This window comes from Cuculus canorus, chromosome 1 (genome assembly GCF_017976375.1).
Source record: "Cuculus canorus isolate bCucCan1 chromosome 1, bCucCan1.pri, whole genome shotgun sequence".
In the NCBI taxonomy this organism is placed as follows: domain Eukaryota; kingdom Metazoa; phylum Chordata; class Aves; order Cuculiformes; family Cuculidae; genus Cuculus; species Cuculus canorus.
Genome location: NC_071401.1, coordinates 150,687,396 through 150,710,942, shown reverse-complemented (window position 1 = coordinate 150,710,942; position 23,547 = coordinate 150,687,396). Strand labels below are relative to the sequence as shown.

Below are 23,547 nucleotides of genomic sequence, written 5' to 3'. Positions count from 1 at the left end.
CCACAAATTCTAAGGGTGAATTGCCACAGATCAGGTACATTTCCATAGGATGTAAACAAAGAATTCTCTTACAATCCTTTGAAATCTTCACTCCAGACTTAGTCCATGATTACGGTGAATGCTATGATTGGATGATTGGGAGGTCATAATCAGTCCTAAGAGAGTCAGGCTTCAAGAAGCACACTATTTGAGAGTCACTTCTGTGCCCTGTGAGTCTTCCTTTAATCAGGCATGCAAGGAGTACAGATACTCTGAAAGGATGCCAAAGAGCAATCACTCATTACACTCTTAGCCACTCAGAGGCAAAAAAAAAAAAAATTCTCAAACGTAGTTTAAGAATTTATTCATTCACAGAATAACCTTAAAAGAAAGAAAATGGAAATCCAGGCTAAGTGAAACTAATAGGAAAGAACAACTTTGGCAGGTGAGATACGAAATGGAGATTAAGAGGTCCAATATCAAGGTTGAGGAACAAAGAGGCAAATGCATAGTGACAAGCAATAAGGCGTTCCTGAAGCACACGGGAAACTGGACCTCCAGAAGAGATGGTGGGTCCTTCAGACTGTATGACAGACTACCCTGATGCAAAAGAAGTCAATGAGGGCAGAAAAACTGATTGCACAGAAGTTTAATGGTTCCTCTGCTTCATTTTTTACTTCAAAGTAGGGAAGTGAGATGTGTGCCCTAGAGTTATACAAGTAAAGAACGTGAAGCAGAACTGCCAGAGTTAAGGAAAATAACGTAAATTTAAAAAAAGAAAAAGAAACAATTCAAGAAATTTGATTGCATTTCCAGAGCTCAGAAAAATTAGTTAAAAGCAAGTGTAAATGAAATAGCCTGAAATAGAAGACCCAGAAAATAGTAAAGTCTAAAAAAGCACATTTTTCACAATGATACATCATGCCTCACTAATCTACAAAAAGCCTTTAAAAATTTATCCTGGCTATTTTTCACCAGATGTAAATTGTTTGGATTTCCAAAGACTTTCAAAAAATCTATTAGTAGAGTTTGGTAATCTTGGAAGGTTTTTACCTAATAAGAGGTAATGTCCTGTCACTCTTTAAATATTAGTCAAGGAACTGAGAATCCCAGGGTAAAAACAATAATCAGTTCTACGTTCAGTGTTGCAAAGTTCATTTATAAAGTAGCTGAAACAAAGAATGTAAAACAAGGGAACAAAATGGTATTTGTCAACAGTAGGGAGGTCCTTGTCCTCACAACTACCCAGTTAACTGTCAACAGAAATACCAGATGAAATTCACCACAGATATATTGAAGTCTAATGTACACGCTTACAAATCTAATGTATATGCTGACATATTATTATATACCAATACTTACTGAATTAACTTCTAGACAACAAAAAAGTTCTGGAGACAAATGATGCCATACCCCTGTGCTTAGCAAAAGACTCATTTCAGACTAGACAAATCTTTAGAATATCAGTTCTAAAATCCTAAAATACAATATGAAAAGGTTTGACTATAGAAGTCATATGCAGTTACACACTGCCAGGTTAAATGTCAACTAAATGTGTTCACTAAAATATGGGCATGATTTGTGAGCACACTTAGAAATCAACAAGCTGAAACATTTTGTTGTTTTAGAACTAGGCAGGGGGCTGTAAAAGGTTGCCAAAAAAGGAGAAACATGAGAGAATCCGTAATATTTACAAACGGTGACCTACTACACTATCTAAATAAAAGAGAGGCTAAAGCAAAGAGAAGTTGCAGTTATGAAAATAAGGACACTAGACATTGACATTCAGAATTAAGATTAAGATTAAGATTAAGATTAAGATTAAGATTAAGATTAAGATTAAGATTAAGATTAAGGAAACCTCGTCTGTTCAGAGTTATGGAAAGACATCTTCAAAAGCAAAACAGCTTGAGTGTGTCTATCTTTCTGGGCAAAAACCCATTTCAGATCTAAGCACATTTAAAGCTAAGGAAGATGAACACTCCTTGCAAAGAGTTTTAAGGAGTCCACATAACCCTTATTTTATAGAGCCAGACCCATGCTCTTCCATCCACTTTCTTATCTTGTACAATTGTGTTGCTACTCACAGGGTGTGATCCATCCCTTAGAGAAATCCAGGCCTATCTCACAGCCCAATACAACTTCTGCTATAGAAGCAGTAGCGGTCTTCACTGGTTTAGCTGTGAAAGGCAGCAAAACTGGGACCAGACAGCAAGGAAACTAGAGAAGTAGGCAAGGCTGCTCAAAGTGGGCAGATCACCTCTGATCAGGTGCCACAATTTGTAAATTCTACTACTCCAAAAAGTTTTTAAGCCTAGAGTATTTTTTTTAACCTAAGGGAATAAAAGACATATATAAATTATGTTTTTAAAAATATCCTTTCATTTCACACAAATCACATACTGCATCAGGCAGTCAAAACTATAGTTATTCTAGGCTGTAGGTCTACTTAACAGTGAACAAAGGCTAAAATGTGTTTTGCAAACAAAGTTATGATTATATAGGAAGAAGAAAAAAAATATATATATCAAACACTATGTCCTGTGGAGCAACTGAAAAGAACATGCACAAGTCCTTGGGAAAAAAATTGAATCAAAATTCCATTTTTACTAAATTCTATTATAGTAGGAAAAATTGTTAATAACAACTATAAATTATTATAAGTGTTTACAATTATTTTTTACTATTTTTGTAATACAAATAAGTTTTTAAATTATTTACAGTTATTTCAATTGCTTACAAATACTTAGAATTGTTACAATTATATATGCACTTAAAATTGTGTATAGAAATTATATTCCATTTTCAAAGGCATACTTTAAAAAAAACTAAACTGATCAGGAAATTGAGAAAATTGAGAAAATGCTCCCATTCCCCCACTGCTGTTATACTACACCACTATTTCTGTGAGATATCATGATCATAAAAATGCCATAATGAACAGCATCAGCTAGACATCATATTGCATCACGAAGAGCTTACTGTAGCCAATGTTTCTATCTCGTATGTGGGCTCAAGTTCTTGTTTCCATTCCCTTACTATCCATTAAGTGCTGCAAGTGTTCCGGTACACACTATAATTTCACTGACCTGGAACTGAAATGTTAGATTCAGTAACTCAAAAAAATCCATTTTGATAAGCCTTATGTGAAATATTTCAACCTCAATTTTTCTTGACTTTGACAGACAATTTACACTTCAGACTTCTCCTGCTTTGTGTTTTTTTTGTTTGTTTCAGAATTTCCTATTTAAATAAGTGAAGAAACTCCCACCTACAATTACTTGAGAAATCTCAGTTGGTAAAATCCCAACTAGAATTAGAGCCTTATTGCACATGTTGAAAGTGTCAATTCAGAAAGAAGTGAACTTGTCATTTATAGTACGTGCTGCGCAATTGGAAACTCTAAAGTTAGATAACACATATCCCTACATTTTGTAAAGTTTCTCCAAACAGACTCACTCTTAATGTGTGTGTAAAGCACAGTGCTGGGGCTAAGTGTCTACGCATCTCATTATTTTTCTATATAAAAACCCACAGTCTCCATATCCACTCAACCTACAGTTGTGGTTAGCACAAGAAAGAGGGGTTCTTATTTGAAGGACTACTTCCTTGTAGATATAGTCATAAATAATTCAAACTAAACTATAGTACATAGCAATTAAATGAACAAAGTACGGGCTGCAACACACCACCTTTGTTTTTCAAGCCTTTCTTTGTAAAGCAGTATTCAAACTCCAATCATTCAGAAGACATGAGCTCTCATGTCTTCTGAAAATTAGCACAGACATGCTGTACTTCGGCCCAGAGAAGCAGACAGAGAAAAGCAAGGACCACGTAGCACATTATGTTACGGAATAAGAAGAGGTGTTTGTAAATAACTCAGTTGCAAAATACCAAAAGGATCTATAAAATCAAAATTTTTGAAAGCAGCATCAAAATAACTTTTCTAGATCAAAATTATAAGTATAAGCAGGGAGTTCACCCACTTTTCCTCCCATTCCCATCCCTTTTTGAACTTTAGAATTTTTCATCATGAAACATGACCACTTTTGCAGGTTGATAAGAACAGGGCAAGAAAATGTTCCCCACTTTCCTACATTTCTGATTCCAGACAGAATTACAAAACTATTTCAGATGTTAAGCCCAGAGGCTTTCATAGGATAAAGTCAGAACCTTCACAGCACCAGACAGTTTTACAGCGGTAGGTTTTGACAAGTGATTTTGCCTGGCCCACACCATGCCTTGGAAAGGTACATGTACCTAAAGCTGTCAACACAGACAGAAGTTTATATCAGAAAGTGGAGGAGAGAAGCAGCTTGCCAATAGTTTGTGTTTTACCAAAAACTACAGGAGCAGCTAGTGCTTAAACAGTTTTCCAGAACAATATCAAGTGAAGATGCCAAAGGTAAGTATTCCTATAGAATGTATCATAAGATAAAGGGCACACACTTGGAACTGCAACATCAGAGATTTTTACTTCTGCTAACTGTGTTAGTCTTATAAATCAGGGCACTGATCAAGTAAAGGTTTCACATGCACTTTTACATTTACATTGTCTAAGTCCATCTTGCTGCTTTCACCAAGACAACTTGCGATCTATAAAGCTGTTCCACGGTGCAAGACTTGGAGACTATGGCTCAAATCACAAGCAACTGAGTGAAGAGACTGCCATCTCTTAAAAACACATGCGTCTATAATCCCAATGGCCACTCCATATTAATGAGTCTAAAATACGAACTAAATTCTCCGTCCCATTTAAAGGCAAGTTCTCAAGCTAACAACAACAAAGAAAGTGGAACTTGCTTTTTCTTCTTCATCACTCCATGAACAAGGTTCCCACAACATTTTGCAAGTGCAGGGAAATCCCTGCAAATGAGATTCAATGTAGATACCCCTACTTAGGCAGCCCACAATCCCTGCAGCTTTTTAGAAATCTCTTGTTGGTGATCTATTTACTATTATTAAGAGAACTAAAACAAGAGCAGCCTTTAGACTCCTCTGAACTCTGTCTTTGGTCAAACCATCCAGGTGACCACCACACCATAACTGGCTCCCCCATGCCTTTCGGTTGTTTCTCTTTTTCTCCTGGTGCAAAAGAAAAAAACTAGAAGAGAAGGAGGCCAGCAGCACAGAGCAAGTATGCTAATGCCATATCATACAAACTGCCATGCCAACGGCAATCACACACACTCACACACTTCTGCCAAATAATCACTTAAGCAAGCATCGACTACAGAGATTAGCAAAAGCATCTGACAACGCGCAAATCAGACAAGAAACATGGGCTGAAGGGACAGATTAGGAAAGTGAGGATTTAATAAGCGAAATGACATGAAGTTCCTGAATCAAAGCTTGAAGTGTTTTTGAAAGACTTCTGAAAATCCTGTCTGTTGGCCTTAGATTTTTTTTTTTTTTCCCATCCCTTGGTTCCTACTGCGTATCAGCTGCATCTAGGCTGGCTTCTAATAAAAGCAAGTGACTCTTGTGCAAACAAAAACATCTCTGTGACCTCTGGGAAGGCAGCAATCCAAACAAACAACCAGGCGGTCGGGTGGCAAAATCATTGCATTTCAGGGGCCTTTCAGCAGCACCAGAGTGAAAGCTAAGTTACTACCACAGAACACTAGGTTTCCAAACAACCCAAGGTAGACAGAACAAGAAGTTCCAACTATTACTGTTTAATATGTTGGGGACGCTACTTTTGAGCATATAATTTTTATTGTTCAGGCTAAAGGAACACAGTGTTTTCCTACCAGAATTAAGGCAGAGTATCAGAACAATCTCTTGATTTATCTTTAATTTACTAAAAGGTGCTTCCCTCTGAAGGCACTTTCAATGAAACTAATGAGATTCTGCTCAGAAGTACAAAAAGAATCTCAACCATTTACCAGCATTATAACTCGTTTGTGTCTTATTTTGAAGAATTTGTCACCAAAACAAAGGTGTGGGCAACCTTTCTAAATCTCAGGCTGACTTTCATAGTCTTTATTCCAATGAACCTCTTGCTGAAACATCAGCTTTGTCTGAATAATTGTTGGAGAGATGTGCCTGGTTTAGCATTAATCTCTGCTTGACAGGAAGAATACGATTCTTAGTGAGATAAAAAAGATCTCAATATGGAAATAAGAGAAGTTCAGTTGTCCAAAAGCGAACTCTGACCTTGTAGTGTCATAACTCTGCAGAAACAGCACTGTATTAGAGGTGCCATCTTTCCCCCAAGGTTATTTCTAAGTGCCTTCTTATATCACTTATAAAGACAGTAGACCTTTCTTAAAAAATATTCCCATTATTGTCTAACAAATTGCCCAGAAGAGCAATATAGAAATGTTAAAATGGCTATTTCTGAGCCAATGTCACTCTTCTGTTGCTTGCATGCTGTAAATCTGTAAAAAGAAAAAAAATCCACCACCCTAAAAAACAGTATTTTTTAAATACAAAGTTTTTGATACAAGAGCTACCTACACACAGTATTAAGCACATTTTGGATGCCCCTGTCATGGAGGCAAAGATGCTCCAGACTGTGAGCCTTCTGTTGCTGGCTACAGATGGATGCATACATTTGCATTGCACTAAGACTCTTTTGCACTTTGAGATACAGGATGTGTGAGAAGTATAGCTAAAAAAAATTTAAACCATAAATAAATCTGTTGTGTTAGTGATGCAGTCGAAACAAGGAAGCCTTAAATGCAATAGTTAGATCATCTTTAGTTGATTATGAAACTAATGCCATTGTTCACATGGCTCTAAGAAACAAAACACAAGAACAGAACAGGGTTTGTGTCTGATATACTAAGGAAATGAATTTCAGAAGCTAGTACAGTCAGTTTCGTTTCCTGCAATCAGACAAGGACATTCTGATTTACACAAAGATCTTTATATTTACTGCTTGTGTCAACAGATAGGGAATTCCCCCTGTCTCTCATACCCACAGAGCACAATTATCTGGTTTTTTACCTTTCTAATCCTTAGGGACAGCCTAAAGCAACAGGCAAATGCAGGTAGAAAAGTCAGATTGTGAAGACAACAGCACAGTGGTCTATCTTCCTTAACAAGCTCAGAAGATCAAGACCTACTTTTCACTCAAGCCTGAGAAATAAGCTACCTCAACCTCATTGCTGGCATCCCTGGAGCTCAGCTGCCAGATAGAGCAGCCCCACTAAGACAACAAAGCATCAGCCCAGGCACGCATAAAGAGGTTTGCTGAAGGAAAGAAGAGCCCAGACAGACTCCTCTTCCCTCCCAGTCATTCTATCTGGTTTTACTCCTGGTACAGAGTTGCTCCAAAAGTATTGCTTGAAGATGGCAAAAATTCAATTTCATTTCTGTCGTTAGTTACCACTGCCAAAGCAAGCATTTGGACTGAGATTATAAGGAATTTCTCCTCTTTCTCTTCCCTCCCCAAAGGCACTTGATGATGGTATCATCTACAAGTAAATAGGGGAAGTTTACAAGGTCCAAGCTAAGCTGGAACTCAGTAGAAACTAATGAGGAATGACGATTTTTATAACACTCTTGTGAAACATTTAATGAGCTCTGAAATAGTGCTGGCAGGCCTCAGAGGAGAAAGGTCCAGTTTAAAATTGAACTTTGCAGTTTACTAGATGGCAGTGGACTGGAGCCCCAAGCACTATTTATTTTCAGAGACTATTTTTATCAGAAAATCCCCAGCTCATACAATGCCCTCCTGCTCTAAAAGTATTTACCCCTCTGTTGCAGCTGCCATGCATTCAATGGCACTTGCCAAGCAACGTGCTCCTAGGGCCCAAATTAACATATTAATATATTTTTCTTAATGTAATGAAACTGGATTTTGCCTCAGATATAGACAGCTCTACTCTTCACCTCCAGAGGTTATCCACACTGAAATCAGAATCTGCTATTCTGGGAAGGCAAGGAAGGGCAGAGGCTTTTTAGAGTGGAGGGATGGAGGGGGTGGAAATCACCTGGTTGCATCAGTAATATATCTACCTCTATTATATTCGCATTCCTCCTTCTCATCTCCCATGAAACTGCCTACAGCTGTGTTCTCTCAACCTTCAGTCTGAAAGACATTAAAAAGCAGTCTGCAAGATGACTACAGTTTTCAAAAAGTCACTCCCACATATGTTAGCAGGCAAGGAAATTAGAATTTTTTTTTTAAATAAAGAAGTCATGGCAGCACAGCAGGAGGTAGAGCCAGATATTTTAAATGGCTCAGTGACGCTGTTCCTTGGAATAAAATAAGGTGAGACATATTGGCCAAGAGAGCGTCTAGTTAGGTAAAGTCCCACTGGACCCTTTCTACCACGATAAGGTAAGCCATTGCTGAAAATGTAAATTGGACTACCCTAATACCACTATGTCAAACATCACCTGCACCAGGGCCTTCCAAGCCTTAAAGGTCTTTACTTTTCAGCACTGAAAAGGCTGCAGGAGCCTGAAGAGTGCCTGAAAAGTATTAATGAATTTGGCATTACAAAATCAGTTCTTCTGACAATTCAGAGCAAGCAAAATTTTAAGCAGCAAGTTCCCTGCTGAGTGCCAATTCATTTCATGGGCTGGATCAAGCTCGTGTTAAAGGTAGTGGAAAAAAGACTTTCTGCAGCTTATGACCACCTCTGTTTGATAGAAGATCAATGGTTAGCAAAGCACATTTAAATAAAAAACAAATCTACTGGTCTTTATTTAGTGTCTACTACTGTTGGCACAACTAACAGGTATCAGTCCCCTGGAAGTTAATGACACAGAAGATACACTTTTTCTCATCTCATTTAGCTGCTGCTGTGTCAATCCACAGAAACACTGCCAACCATTTCTTACACAACCACAATGCCCTGTGGGTCACTGTAGTAAAACACAAGCATTCATATTACAGAAGCTATTATGCTTACTCCTTTAATTTCAGTTTCCACAGTGTTTCTGCTGAAGAAATTCATGTGAGACAACTGATTCAAATTTCCCCCAACTAAAATGCACACTGAACACTTGACAATGCCCACTTTTCTATTCTGGGCTCCATCGGAGAGGACCCTCTATGCATTCAGAGCAGCACAATGGAGAATGATTTCCAAAGCATTAACTTGGAACCAATGAGACTTGGATGTTTTCAAAATGACTCTATTGTGCTCAAAGGATTCTAGACTACCCCAGCTACTCTAGAAGAGAGTCTTTTTCCCTTTCTCAAAACATCCATTCCTTGAGCCATCCCTGGAGTGCATTGTTGGAGCCGATTCCTTAGTGCACCAAGTTCCATCAGTCAAAGCTCAACAGATACAAATAATATCAGGATATGGATATAAATTAGTGCGACAGACCCTAAATAGTTTTGACAGGTTTAGTAAGTATATATAGCGACACAGAATGCTACTCCTGCTGTCAGACATCAATATGTAGACAGAAGATTGGGGGCACCATGGAAACTCAGCGACATAAGAGTGGTATTGATTGGATAGAAAATGAGGCTGCAATTTAAGCTTAAGGCTGCCAGAGATGCCAAGAATGGAGAATGACCTCCAGCAGTGAATTTTCAGCATAAGCTCCCTGTGAACAAGCCAGTCCAAGAAGGATAAATCAGGGACAAGCTCACCAGGGATATGGGTCGACCGAATGCAGGCTACCCTAAGCAGATGAGAATCACTCTGTGTGTGCGCGCGTTACAGTGACCTAGTTCGTTCAAAGACAGCATTTTGAATGGTTTATTATAGAGGCTTCCAACAAAGAGATTTCCTCAATTAAAGTCCTGAAATGAATCCTCTAAATGAAAATGCTTTTGATACACTGATCAGCAAGAGGTTGTAAATATCGAAGCAAAGCGTACATTGTTAAAGACCAGTTCCCACAGAAAACACCACGGTTGGGAGTGGAGGTAATGAGGGGGCCTGAACAGATCAGTAGGTTTGGTGAGCAATGCCAGCTCCATCCCTAATGCCTTAGTGTTAGGCTAACACACTTGTTACGCTGTAACACTTGATAAGCCCTATCTTCCCTGACCCAAAACCACACTAAAATAAAATAGAGTATGAGTCAAATGAGCACATTTTCAGAACTCCCGTAAATTATTATTTTTAATTGTTATCTGAGGACTCAGGAATAACCATTCCCAGAATGACTGAGAAGGATGTGTCAGGTAAAGTACCTTGCTGGAGACGTGGCTGCTAGAAGTCAGCTATGTAATAATATCCACATTAGCGAAAGAAAGATGAATCTACACAAAACACCCACCAGTACAGCTGTGTCAAGAATAAGATAAGTATCCAAAGTGTCCTCAGAGTCAGTATGGGCGTAGAGGAATACAGGCATATGGCACTGGGATAGCAGCATTATGTTTTGTAATACTATAGTAAGACCAACCTTCTGCTGTCAAGGATACATCAGCCACAGACTGCATCTCAAATAACTGGTGATAGACATCTGGATAATTGCTAAAAGTCTGTTTTTCTTAGGCCAATTCAACACTATAAACAAAGACTTACCATTTTCAAAAGAAAGATTTGTTGCTGGCGTCTCTTTTTTCCACCCAAAAGCTTGCTTCTAGAGCACACTAAAGTCAATAATTTTCTGTCCTTCAATTTCATCCAAAGCTTCATAAGTAATAAGTCACCATAGAGTTTACCTTAGCCTGGAGACAGGAGTATATTAAAACCCTGTTTTCCTTCTCTTTAGGAAGAGTCACTAAATGATGCAGCGGGGTTTTTTGTTACTGTTTTTTTTTGTTTGCCCTCTCCAATGAAGTATGCTCTGCATTACTTCCATGTTTTTATTACTACAGCAAATTAACAAATTTTGTCACAAATATGCAAGTTCCTTTTTCCCTTTGGGACAGGTCTCTTGATTAAAAGTTCAGACTTTTTTTTCTTTTTTTAAAAAATTAAAATCTTATTTCTTTGCAGGGAAGAAACAGAAATACACAGAAAGAAAATCCATAAAATTTGCCTTGTAAATCAGCTCAAAAACACTGTCCAGAAAATGTAAAAGACAAGTATTTCGTCATAACAACCTTTCCCATATCCTTCTTTTCTCTTGCTTTCTCTCCATCCCCTCCCTTCTTTTTCTTAATACTAGCAGTTACATTCAGTCTATTTCTTGTTCAATAAGTTGAACTTTGCTAAAAGGTAAAAACAAATAAAATAAAAATAAAAACTCAAAGGGAAAACGATTAAAGGGCAGAGTTCAAGTGTTGATGAGCTGCAGGAAAGGAGTTCTTCAGCTGTAATATGTCATTTAGAGGAAACAGAATCTAGTTAAAACACCTATCCATAGCTACAGGGTTATCTCAGAGATGTTGCAAACATTTCCACAATGCTCCCAAGAACCAGCCAGTCTCTGGGGTTTGCATTCTAGAATCTAGCTTCAGAGTGTATCACTAAACTAATGCACAACAGACGTTTGCCACCAAGGTAAAGTACTCGCAGTGTGGAAGAGAGAGGTGTGCGACTACCAATGGGAACATTTAAATGGAGCAGATGACCTCCCAAGGAATGAAGACTACCTTTGCCCTATGAAAAAGCTCTACTTTTAGAAAGGAGAGCGTGAAGGAGGTTAAGGAGTCAGAAGCATCAATGTTGGAGAGCACAGCACAGGATAATGTGTACACACAACAGGAGGAAACTGTGTTTTCACTGTTATTAACTTAGATTTTCTCCCAACCCATCCCTCCAAGACACAAACTAATGTCAGCAGTTTTAAATAGATCTATCAGTACTTGCTACTCAGTTGTTCCACCAGAAGCAAACTACAAATAAGAAGGCAAAGTCCCAAGAAAAATATCAGTTAAAGCGCTCGGTATGAGGGTACAATTTAAGCTCATTATCCCACATCCCAGCCTGGACATTCCTGGCACAGGACAACTGAGACTAGCCGGGGATTTGCCGCTCTGGAGTCACCCCGCTGCCCTTTTGTCCTCTCGAAACGGACCAGCCCGAGGACTCCTGCCTCCCTTCCCCGTCGGGTCACGTCCCCCACGGCCACCTCTCCCCTCCTCGCCCTGCCTCGGCTTTTTAGCGCTCCCCCGGACCGACCACGCAGCCAAAGCGCCAGGAGCGCGGGGCAGCACACCCGCACCTCGCGCAGGTGTCCCGGCTCCCACCCCACGACTCTCCTTCCCGGAGCTCCCCCCCGCCCCAGAACCGGAGCGAAGGGAATCGCCATCCCGCGGGTGGACACCGGGAGCCCCCTTCGCTGCCTCAGACTTACTTGGGGCGGCGAAAGGCTTCTTCTCCCGCAGCTGAGAGGGGCGAGCGGCGGGTGAGCAGCGGCGGCTGCTGCTACCGCGTCCCTTCGCTTCCCCACGGACGGGCTCGCCCCGCTCCTCAAGTCTCTCTCTCTCTCTCTCCAGCAGGAGATTTGTCGCCGTGATTTTTATACTGGAGGCAGGGAACTCGATCCGAGCTTTGACTCCACAGAGCCCGGGCTGCACGCGAGGCGCAGAGAGGAGGGAGGAAAGCCGAGCGAGCGGCCGTGCTGCCCCCTCCTGTGATGCGCAGGGGGCGCGCCCGGCGGGCGGGTCACCCGCGGGGCAGCCTCGCCCCCTCGGACCCGGGACAGCCCCGCGGGCAGCGACGGGCTTTTAAACCCCGACAGCCTCCCCTCCTTCTCCTCCCCGGTGCGGAGTGTCTCTGCCTTTCCAGGCACAAACACCCGCAGCTTTTGCCCGGGTACCCTTTGGCTGTCGGGGAACGGGGGGGGGGGGGCTTTAACTTTATCTGACTTCCAGCTTGCCGCTTAAACCGCGGCAGTGTTGGGCTAGAGAGACACTGCTGGCGAGGGAGGAACACCGAAAAGACAACCACCCACCCAGCTTTTAATTTCCACTCGGGCTGAAAGTGCCGTGAGAACAACTTTTGCCACGGTGTTTCATCACTTCTGGTTTTGTAGCGGTTGCTGGAGTTATATCAAGGCTTTCATTTAGGAGCAGGCTTTTCCAGCTTTTAGGTTCATTACATCCATTGAATAAAAGTGTTCGCCAACCCGCAGCTTAATTTAAAACTAAGTGGACTTGTTCCAAACTCCAGGCAATTTCTGTGTAATTCCCCATTCCCAGAGCAAGGCTCTGGCTTGATTTGAAAGACTGAGCCCATTGAGTGCTTGAGTCTCTCCTGGGGTTACAGCATGCAGCTCATGCTCCAGGTTTTCACAGAAATCCAGTTCAGATTCTTCTCCTGTTTCCAGAGGAATGAGCTAAAAAAGTAATTTGTCTGGAACTGTACAAGCTGCATCACCTAACACCTACCATCTGTGACAATGAAAAGCACTGTGCGGCTAGTCCCAGCGTGGGCAATTGCACCCACCTGGAGGCTTTCTTAGTAAAGCAAACTACTCCCTTCAATCCACACCTTGGCATCTTCTTTTCATCACACAGTTATGTGTTTAGTCCTGGCATGGCTCTTCAGGATTTGCACCACCGGCAGATTTAATGACAGTGATGTAATTTAAAACAACAACTCTCATTTGCAGTGCAAATTGGTGGCTTGAGAAGGAGAGAATGTTCTTTCTAGCAGCGGGGCGAGTGGAAATGATCGCTCAATAGTAAACTTCACCTTTGCATTTCAGACTATGTGAAGCTGAATTGTTCTTGCTTGCACCTTCCTGATGGCTTCTGTGAGAAATCCTAGCATGGCACTGCTAAGCACCATGAACACCTAGAGAAAGACACTTCCCGTCAAAAAGCTCCTGGTAGTGGTTGACACTTTAAGCCCTCAGACTTCCTCCATACAACCACAACAGCGCATTTCAGGTGGTCAATCATGTCCGAGCAACAAAGAGAAGGTAGGAAGGAGGGCAAAAGGTGATCTGTAAGTCCACCTTGATTGAAACCAACATATTTTGCATCAAAGTAGGTCAAGAGATCTCTTCCTTTCCTTACAGAAATCTGAATCGCAGCTAAACACTGAAAACTTAACATTTTGAACTTTTCAGAAAACAATGTAAACCATCTGCAGAAAACGACTGCTTTTCACAAAGATGTGAATGATGTAGAAACTTCATTTGTTTACTAAATTTTAGAGGCAATGTCAGTAGACAATCTTTGACCAAATTTGATCACAGCTGCTCAGAGGGAGATTGTGGTCTGATGTACCTATGACTGAAAAACAAAGAATCTCAGTTTTTGATTCACAAAAGGTAAATGTGTTTTAACGTTAATATTATTTCTGTCTCGATGGCACTTTGAGGCTTAACAGAGGTTTCCAGTGCAATAAGTGCTGTACAAATACAGAAAGATATTCTTTGCCCCAGATTATCCACTGTATTTCATGCCTTTGATATTAATGGAGTACAACACTTAAATTTTTGCTAAACCTTTGCTATTGAGATAGAACTCATAAAGATGAAGGAGGAGGTGGAACAGCTGGAGAATATAGCAAACTTGGGAGCACCAATATAACTTCTTTCACTAAGAAAAAGTCATCAACCATATGTTAATCACAGCCTCAAAGGTGCCTGTTGTGCTGGTTCCCAGTGGGAAAGAACAGGACAGCATGAAGTAAAGCGATGGGTGGAAGATTAGCTATGACAATTGCTTGCCACAAGGATACTTTCCTTATTAAAAGAACTGTGAAGTTGTAGAGGCTTATCTCCAGAACTTCTCTGCTGTTTTGTCTCTCCTGACTTTGTTCACTAGCTGACATTTTATTTCCTACATGGTCTCTGGAACTACAGCCTAATCTGCATATCTTGTGACGTATAGTAAAATCCATGCTGAAAAAATAGATTTTGACTATTACTTTTCTTGTTTGGACACACAGCTAACCTAGAAAGGAGACTTTCCTTGTAGATTGCTAATGATACTTATCTTCAAAATCCTTGATGTTTGCTTACAGCTGCTGGTTCCACTCTGATCAAAAAACAAAGGTGAGGAATGGACCGGCAACTGTAGAAGTCCAGTTTCTACTTTCACATATCCTCTTTGCTACCCAAACCAAAAATTGGAAGCCTAATAAAGGAGAGAGACAGAGCTGAATTTTCTTTTAGAAAGAAAAAGTGAAGTTACAGCTAGGAAGCTATAAAAGGAATTCTGATTGATGCCACGTGCAAATGCTCTCATAAAGTATTAGATCACAATCAGAATTCCAATTTAATCAGCCAATGTTCAAGGCAACTTTGAAGAAAGAAGCTCCCAGCATCAGATATTTTATCAAAAAGTAGAAAGCCACCTATAATAAATTTCCTCTCACTTGTTTTTCTTCATCTGAAAACAACCAAATTTTCCTTTTAAAGCTGGGGGTTCTCAGTACTTTTAGGTAGACATTTCACAAGACACCTGGAGGAAATAGTTATTTGGATCTCATCGACTTCCAACAGGAGTTTGAACTTTTTTTCAAAGATGCCCTTCAAAAATTCTTGTCTAAATCTCAGACTACAAAGTCCGAGGACAAGGCCTTATATAATTTACTCCCAGAAGGTTCTTCACTGGTTTTTGGTCCCATTGCTGAGTAGAATAAGGCTGTAACTTTCAAAAAGCAAACACCACCCCTTGTTCACAAATTAGAAGGTCAGCTTAGGCTGAGCCTGTGTTTGTTTCAGATACACTGTAAATATCAATTTCTTTCTCTTGCCCTCCCTTGCTATCAGCAACAGGAGCTCCAGTGATTCCGGGAAAGCAAAGAGGAGAATTAGACTATAGTTTAAAGATTTTTTTCACCTTTTTCCCCATTGTTGTTCCTGAGCTACTGAGCTGACAAACCCTGGCAATGGAGTGACCCACATCCCTACCCCTGCACTAAGATCAGATTTCTACTGAATTATTTAGCGAATGCATTGAAGATTGAAATCAATTACTTCTGAGCTGTGTACCTTCTCACTCTATTTTCATTTCAAGTCTGAACAATGGCAGGCATATTGTCACAGAGACTATCAATCCTATAATTAGAGTAGAAAAATCCATGGAGTTAAAAAATAATCTTTCATACCTCACTCACGAGTATTAAAGTAATCTAGTATATATAAAAAAAAAACCCCAGATTTCTCAGATGTATGAGGAAGAACGCAGACAGAGAGAATGAACCCAGAAGAGTTATTCTTTCATGTACATATGCTAAAAACTCAAGATATTTGAAAACAAAGTCAGTGTCCCAGAACTCGGTCTTAAGCTTCAGGCATCAAACAGTGAATACATGTTGTAACTACACATTTGACTGATTCTATTTTCTACAAGGGGATTAAAGCTCTTGTGCTCAAAATTATTCATGTGCATACATCTGCACGTTGCAGTTTGAAATCCGCAAATATAATGCGACACAGCAGGTCTTTCCAGATCCTCAGTGTTTAAAAGACTGCTATTCGTATGTTGGCTTCTCTCACTATTTTATTCTTTTGTGCTGGCAATCCTGGGAATGGAAGTCCTACATATCCAGGATTTGAAGCCCATTATATATTAGAAAAATCTTAGCTATGGTAAAAAAATTGCTGCTTTGAGTACGCTATCACTTTTTTTTTTCCTATCTAAATAAACATGTTCATTTCACTCCAGTTTTACAGCTTGGTGTGAAGTATAAATGAAAATAAAATAGCATTTTATTTTGAAGGGCTGAGTAAAAGCCTCCATTCTTGTTCTTTTTTTCTGTTTTGTTTTTGATTTTTGGTGGGGATTTTTTTGTCAATATGTATTTCTAGGGAAAATACAAAGCAATATGCAGAAACGAAATGTTCTTCCATTGAAACAGAACCAGTGAAATTGGCATTTTGATTTGGTTTCAAACTTCTGGCAGAGGATTACTGAACAAATAGAATGCAAATTTCCTTTACAGATTCTCTCAGGAACACCTTGATTTGTTTATACTTATTTTTTTTCTGAAGGCATTATAGCCACTTGCTTAACTGTTCTATGAAAGAACTGGCTTCAAAAGTAGAGAAGGCAGTATCTATAATCCCACCAAATCAGTCCTTGATACTTCATCAAGACAGTCAGCTAGTATTGGTCATAGTGCTAAATAGCTTTCCCCTGGGCACTAAACTGAGGTGGTCAATTTTATTCTCAGTGACAAGCCAACATTAACAAATTTGAGGTGCTAACTACATAGTGGGCAAGTGATTGGAAAATTAAAAGCATTCTGATCATTTGCCTGTGAGCTGAATCATAATGCACAAAAATTTTCCAGTTAAAAGTAAAACTATTATAACCAAATTTTGAAATAAATAATCAGTACTTTTCATCCTAATGAAGCTTATATAATGAAAGAAACATTTCTTAATATATTCTCTACTACTGTGGGGAGTGACCATTCAAACACTCTACATCCACAGCGTGATGCAACCAGCACAACTCTGAGCTGAATATACAAACAAAGAAGAAATTCCACTTATCAAAATGTTCTCTTACCTCTTAAAATTATGTTTGATGTTTGCCAGTTTGTAAAGGGTTCACCTGTGTAATTATAATGATGCTAAACTTCACATTTAAAAAAATATAAGTGGTTTTGACAAGTTTTCTTTATGTGCAATCAGATGATGAGATGTTCTCCTTCAGTGCAAGCGCAGAACAGACAACTAATCCTTGATTATGAATTCTAGTGAAATCACAGCAATAAAAGGAACAGTAAGAATATAATACTGAGAAGTAATTATCAAACGTGTTCAGAAATACTGTGACCAAAACTGGCTCTTCCAAAACTTCAGTGGCGCATCCATACAGTAGGCCATAATAAAATTCAGGCCCTAAAAGCAGTCACTCCTGAGGATGATAGGGTCTCAAAGTTCTTGAGGTGATAGCTTGCTAGCTAGATATTTTCACAAAAGAATAAAATGAAAAATGATTTTTTATTAAAGTTGAGTTCTTTCCCTGCTAGCACTTTGAGAAACAACTATGGCAATTGGGAAGTGTAGGAGGCACATAATGTATAGATACAGACACACACATCCCCCCAACCCCCCTACCCCCCATGAGAAAGGAACATAAAGACCTGGTTTTAGAAACATAGGAACTAGAAGACAAACAGCTATAACCTGCGCATGTGCAATGCCTCATTCGTTAATGTATTTGGTATGATTTTCCCCCCATAAGAACAAAATTAGATACATCTGTTCTTAACTTACTGGCAATTTCTTGCTTGAGATTTGAGCCAGTTGCATGGCCCTTATAATGCACAATACATCTTTGATGGAAGCTCCTGTGGGATGCTGTTTGGCTTCAATGTCAGCTTGATCTAGGTTTTCACGCTCAGGAGTTTAACAAAACATGGCATCGTCATTCACATACCAAGACCTGGACTGGTTGTTATTAAAAAAAAATGAACACATTAAAACCCGTTAACATTCGCATCAAAGATTGCAGAATGATAGCAAAGTATGGGGACTACTATGGGCAATGCTAGCACTTTTTGCTAGACGATATGTGTTTTCCCCAAAGACCTAGTTCCCAGCGTTATGTGGTTCCATCATACATGCAGTTTTCAATAGCAAAAAGCGAACAAGCAAACAATGGGAGAAGGGGAGAAAGTCACGATTATTTCACTCTTGTTGTTTTAATGGGAAAAGTTCAGAATATAAAAGTTAAAGGCAGCTAAAAAAAAATCCAAAGTTAATAGAAACATTCATAATATGTGTTAAAATCTGTAACATAAATGTATATATTATAAGATATAATACATATAAACGTTTAGAACGTAAAGCCTGTCTCAAGAGGTCCTTTTTCACATTTTTCACTCTTGGAATTGTCAACATAGTGAGAAACACGTAAGAAATCAGTCATACTTTCATTATATGTTGTTTTCTTTTCTTGCTCCGCCACGTTTTTCACTTCACTGGTTCCTTCTGCGCATCAGGAATTTGAGGGGGGTAAAAACATAGGAGAAGGTATCGTTCTGTGCAGAATGAATTCTGATGTCACTCAAACACTCTTAAGTTTTAGACTCATTTTGACAAAATCACTATAGGTATTGCTGGTAATAATTTTGTCTATACCATTTATTTTTAGAGTGAAATTATGGAGATTTTAAAAAGAGCTGGGTCTGATCAAACTTAATTGGTTCTACTTTGAGAAGCAGCAACAATCAGTATAGCTGTACAGTCCAGCTTTTTTGGTCTTCTGGCTTATTATTTCTACTGAGAAATGAATAGTAAGCAGGATCTTACTCTCTGTCTTCTGAGATCCATCAGGAACTTTATGACTTTGTAGATCCCATGATGTTTTAGCATTATCTGTGCAATGCTTAAAAGGAACACAATTGTAGCTGATGTCTGTAGAACCTGTTATCCTAATATTAATATTAATGCTAATTATTGTGTGCCATTATTGATTAAGTTATATTAGCAAGCTTGCTAATATAATCCTGAGAGGACAGATGAACTTGTACTTCTGTAGAAATATTCTTGGGTTTTTTTCAATTTGATTTGCAAAGCTGCAAGAGATTGCGTACACTTCTCCTTGAAGATCTTCAGAATTGTTTTTCCTCTTAAGGCTATTCCTTTCCTAATTATTTGGGCTAAAGACTAAGATATTGCAAAGCAGACCTTTCCAAACAGTTAGGATGAGCTCCATCTCCACCCACTTAAGCACTCTTCCCACCTAAATAACCTGCATCCTTCTTTTTGTCTGAATGATGCTGATATAAGACAGTATAAATACTGTTGTCACAGTTTAACCAGAATAAATGCATATCTAGAAATTGCATTATCATCAAGGAGTTGAAAGCAGCAACAACACAAGGTTTCTGTTAGGAACCACTGTTAACTGCCTAAAGAGAGTATGATATTTAATGAAATGTTTACAATATTTAACAAAATGCTCATGATTTCAGTATAATTTGTCTATTTATGTTTCCTCCATCGTATTTTTCAGGAGATAAAAAAAACATGAGTCTTTAACAAGGAGTTTGCATGCATCTATGACCCTGTAACATCACTGTTGTCTGAACTCTTTCTTTAGTGACATGTTTTAGATTTTAACTATTTTTCCTTTTTTTTTTTTTTTTTTTTTAGTGACATCTGTTTTGTTTCAGCTGTCTGGGATAGGAAATGAGGAGCGCTTTCAAAGTTGGATTGCTTGTCTTTACCCTAGCATCTACAGGTACCATTCATTTTCCAGATGAAATATTGTTTTGGAATGCTGTAAAATGATACTCCCTTTATATCTCAAATTATTCCTATAGCATTGGTCAAAAAACTGAGAAGTGCCTAATTTTGAAGCAGAGTCATAGGACCTAATCACAAGTGTAATTGAATGCTCTTTATATAATGTTTTTCCCCTGGCTTTCCGATGATGAAAGAAGTGTTGGGAATTTATGAACTTACTTAGCAAGGGTGGTTTTTTTGGGGTTTTAAATTCATGAAATTGAAAAGTGAAGATGGGAGAAGTCCCTGCAAACTGATACACTACCTGATATGGCCAGGAAAAAGTCATCCTTCATTGATTCCTGGTTTATTAACAGAAATAACATTTTTATTCAGCCCTATGTGAACCCTCACAGCTGTCTTTCCCCATAGTCTGTCCGATACTCAGATTCATTCATCAAGAACGCCCAACTCAGACTATAGGCAGAGGTGCATTCACTTTCCTTACTGTGGCACCTATTCTCACCTATGATTTTCCACAACAGCATAACAAGCCAGCTGTATGAATGAGTTAGAAAAGTTACCTAGGACTTTGCTAGAAGAACTGATCTAGGAAGGGAGCTTAAGGCAAATTTAGCTGGGTTTACCCTTATTAAAGAAAAAGAAAATGCAACAAATCAATTTGTTGAAATTTACACCTTCTCAGGGTGCAATAACAGTGTGTTCAGAAAACATCAAGATCACAGGTACTCAGATTCGCTGAAAATCAAGCTATTGCTCAAGATGTCACAAAACTGATCTTAACTCTCCTCTGATTACAACTTTTCAAAATTCAAATCTCACCCACTAAGATTATTGAGCAGAATTTGAGAAGGCCCAACAGTACCGTGTTTAACATTCAGATGCTTTGTTATTTGGGACAGTTGAGAACAGAAAGAGCACTGAATCTGGAACCACTTCAGAATACAGTCCATAGTTAAACTCAGGCTGCCTAAAAAATGAAGACAAATTAAAGAAAACGGAAAGTGATTTCCTGTTCCCTGTGTGCAGAATTACTTGACCAACGTTGTGAAAACCCTAACATTCATAACTGTAAAAGTCATTAACCAAACATCCACCAGCTTGAAGAGATCTTGTTTCTCACATCTCATCATACATGAAAGCGAGACTGCTATTTTTTATCACCTTTGTTATGCCAAATTTTGCATTATGACATCTGAAATGCATTTGTTTAATTAACATATGAAGCAGGTTAAAATAGGCACTTCTGCTCAAGGTTTGTTTCTTTGTGATGGAGAACAGGTTTTTGTGTTTTTTTTTTTAATAAATCAGAGCAACAGCTAAGAATGGGCATAATTGTTTCAAGAAGATGAGTTTGGAAGGTTGAGGTAAACGCAAAGGAAAAGTTTAGAACAGTAGCTCTACCTTAAGCATAATTAGTTTTATCCAATTGTTAATAATAACTGTAATGTATTTCATCTGAGAACCAAAAGCTTCACGTATATTATTGCCTGCTTTATACTGGTGTTAAAACTGATGGTTAACAAAGTTAAATTCAATGTTTTACTTTATTTTAATTAGTAAGGGAAATAAATGGTGAGTCTAAATTCAAGCCTATGGATGAAAGCTTGGCTCTGTCTGTGTATGTGTAGGACACAAACTGGACACTCTCTGCCATCAGAGTTTCAGCCCATGCATTATGCCCACTCCCATCCTGTGACGAACAGCAGTATCACAGCTTGCTCTTTTGTCTTGTGGCAGCACCAGATCTCAATAGACTCCTGTATTTCATGGTTATGCAACAAAATGATGACAAGAAAATGACTGAAAGACAGTGGTGGTTGAGGTCTGAGTCAGATTGCTTAACTCTATCTACACCATGACACCTACGTAGGAACCTACACCTAATAGCCTTGTGGCAAGAAGATGAGGAATTACTTAACTACTTGCCTGGAAATTGTATTTTTATCTTCCAATCAAGCACACTGTTTCTCCATAGCCATGTTTAGGTAAGCATGAATATAGCTGTACCCTGGAGCAAATAATTTTTTAACTGTTACACTTAGTTCAAACTGAGAAAAAAACATTTTGTTGTTGTTATTGGCCATTATGCTGGTATTTGAACACGTGGGGTAAGAAACTGTGTTTTAGTCTATGGACTAACAGAGGGCCTGAGCCCTAGACCAGGCTCTGTAGTGCTTTTCAACACTATGGTTGCTTTAGAAGGGACAGAAGAAAACCAAAACAAAAGAGAAAATATTTCCATACATATTGTTTTAGGGGCTCAGAATTTGACTTTTGCGTGATGTTGTATGTATCCATGGAAAGAATGTGGCAGGGCTGCAGGCTGTCTCTTCCTCCTCCTATTTAAAGACCCAACACATTTGAGAAGCAAAAATCTGTTTTGTATTTTCTGCACAATAGGGATGCAACTTTTAGCTTCAGGGGATCAAAAAACCCAACAACTCAAAGCAAAGTGCATAAGTTCATGAGACAACTCTCAACACAAGAGAGAGTGCAGAAAATACAAAATGCAATAGGAGACAGTGCAATAAAATTTACCAGATGTGATGTTAAGACAGTGGGAGCCAGGAGACTTGCAGGTCTGTGCTTTTTTCTAGCAGTTCCTTCCTGAGTGCCTTTGAGTAAGTGAAAGAATCCTCTCTTTACCTGGCTGTGGTGTGTTCAGTCCCTCACTGTACAAGTCACATTCATTTTGTGTTGCTTTAGATTACCAAAGCAGGGGCAATGACAGTCCATTTATCAGTTCATGCTTCCATTTCCTTCCTTCCTCCCTTCCTCCCTTCCTTCCTTCCTTCCTTCCTTCCTTCCTTCCTTCCTTCCTTCCTTCCTTCCTTCCTTCCTTCCTTCCTTCCTTCCTTCCTTCCTTCCTTCCTTCCTTCCTTCCTTCCTTCCTTCCTTCTCTCGATTTTATACAGAGCAAATAAAAGCCTTGGTAAAACCTAAATAATGGTCCTAAACACAGGGATCTGCTACTGAGTGCTCTGACCTAACTTTGAAGTAGACCCTGGTGTAAGTGTAAGGTTGAACCAGTTGTCCCCACCAACCAGTATTATCTGATGCTTATATTTCACAGCAATATAAATTCAGTGTGTGTTTCAGTAATCAAATAGGTTTGTCATGAAAGGGTACACATTGCCATACTGCAGCTTTGGGATCCAGACAGCTTTCTACAGTTCCTAAAGCCTTCTTGTGGGAGGTTGCTCATGGTGACTCCCACACCCATCTTAGATTCAGCAGGCTCATAGATCTGTGTACAGTTGGTGAGCCATAACCCATCTCTCACATTAAACAGGAGGTGCACTTAAGACTATTTCTGATATATCTAGGAAAAGCAAAGACAATTTGCAAAGGCAATCCATCGCTCAGTGAGAGTTAGCCTCTTCCTTCCCTCCCCAGATAACTGTAGGCAGCGTAACTAGAGATTCTTTGACTTGAAATGGTTTTAAGCAAGTCTCCTAGCGGCGGCAGACCTGGAAACCTTGAGCAAAAACCTTACCCCCTGCAACTAAGGAGCTCTGTCGTGTTTAGCAGAAGAGGGTACTGCATGCATTTCCTACGAGAAAAGAGCCATGAGAGAATACA

At 39.2% G+C, this 23,547-nt stretch overlaps 1 protein-coding gene across 2 annotated transcripts in view; it reads right to left on the bottom strand.

Annotated features, from left to right (window-relative positions):
• The window catches only part of PTN (pleiotrophin), a 73,054-nt gene extending 60,495 nt beyond the window's left edge, over positions 1-12,559 (bottom strand). Inside the window, exon 1 of one of the 2 annotated variants that reach the window (XM_054085964.1) lies at positions 12,151-12,559. The gene's annotated coding sequence lies outside the window, so the exon portion shown is untranslated. The remainder of the gene's footprint in view (positions 1-12,150) is intronic. The other variant, XM_054085957.1, reaches the window with a different exon arrangement.
• Positions 12,560-23,547: the final 10,988 nt, after the last annotated feature.